The following is a 1,665-nucleotide window of genomic DNA, read 5'->3' as shown; positions in this document are numbered from 1 at the left end:
GAATGACCTCTCCATCATTCTGATCAGGCAACTGCTTGCCTAAGTCCAATAGATGATTTATAAAAAATTCGGCCATACCTGTCCTATGACTGAGCTCCGAAGTCTTTCATTCATCCCTTCCCACAGTCAGGGTTTTACCTTCTAGATATGGCTATCTGGTCCCAGTATGAAAAGATTCTGATTTCCTCTATGGAGAGATTGATCCTTTCTGCTAGAGCTCGTTTAAAGGCGTGTTCATTCAGTTTGTTTATGCTACTATAAATGGATCCCCCCTTTTTCTGTGTACTTACAGGTTGGAAAAGTTTCCCCCACCTAAGGGGTCTTTTGCTTTTGTGTCCGTGCTCACACATTCATTTATATAAGTAGAGATTTGCTTACGGATCCTTCGTTCCCTGTTCTTGACCCATGAAGAAAGATAGCCCTTCATTTCTTACCGCTCCATATGTAGTGCGAGTTGTTGATTGGCCTAACTTTGGATTGTCCCAGCTAGGGTAAAAAGTCCCAATCAAGACTTAGGCAACTAGCTCTTCTAGCTCTTTCTCGCTTGTAGTTGTTAGTAGTAGCTCTCCCACAACCCCATTTTCACGGTTTAGGCTGCTCCCATTTCGCTTGTCGCTACTACGGGAATTGCTTTTGCTTTATTTTCCTCTGGCTACTAAGATGTTTCAGTTCGCTAAGTTGTCTCTTGCCTACCCATGGATTCAATAGCAGTTCGAAAGGTTAACCTATTTAGGAATCTTCGGATCTACGCTTATTTTCAACTCCTTGAAGCATTTCGTCGCTTACTACACCTTTCCTCATCTCTAGGTGCCTAGGTATCTATCGTAAGCCTTTACTCGTTTGAACCTCGCCCTTAACTTTAAGGCTATGCCATCCTAAGGTGCTACTAAATGGAAAGATCTTATCAACATCCATGAATGAGAAATCATAGATCGAATTGCCGAATCAGAAAAATTGGTTGCTAGCATATAGCTTTGTATCGACTAAGTTCACAAGTTGGAGATAAGCGGACTCAAACTGCTGACATCCGCCACAGGGTAAACTGCCACCTCTCAGGCCCCCACTGATTCTACCATAAAGGCCAATGATAGACAATAACTCCCTCTCGAACATAGCTTACAACTTTCATCGTACTGTGCTCTCCAAAGAGCAACTCTTCTCAAAATCTCAAAAAAGGATGCCGAGTTGGAATCCCATTCTAACCAAGGATTCTTGTGGTTCAGGAGGATCCAGCTATAGGAGAACCAGGAACGGAAAGCCAGCCGCATATTGTATAGAGTTTAAAGGCTTCTAGAGATTTTCAAGTTTTTTTAGTCACATGCTTTTGGTGAGTAAGAGCTCTTTGGGTGTATTTGGGGTTTGGGCTTTATGAGAGTGGTTTGGTACTACATTTGTAATATCTTTCTTTTGTTAGTGAAACTTACTTTTCAGTCACATGGTTTGGCTTTGTGGACGTAGGCCAAAAGCCAAACCACGTAAATCTTTGTATTCTTTGTGTGATTGTTTCTTTTTATCTCTCTATTTCTATTTTGCATACACCCATTGTTATTTGGATACATACACAATAAATAGATATTTACATTTCTGCTATTTTCAACAAATTGGTATTAAAGCTGCCACTTTTATAACAGGATGTAACATCACCATCCATACCAAAACTAATGG

The sequence above is a fragment of the Quercus suber genome, unplaced genomic scaffold (assembly GCF_002906115.3).
Source record: "Quercus suber isolate HL8 unplaced genomic scaffold, Cork oak 2.0 scaffold_131, whole genome shotgun sequence".
Lineage (NCBI taxonomy): Eukaryota > Viridiplantae > Streptophyta > Magnoliopsida > Fagales > Fagaceae > Quercus > Quercus suber.
Note: the sequence above shows the minus strand (reverse complement) of the source record.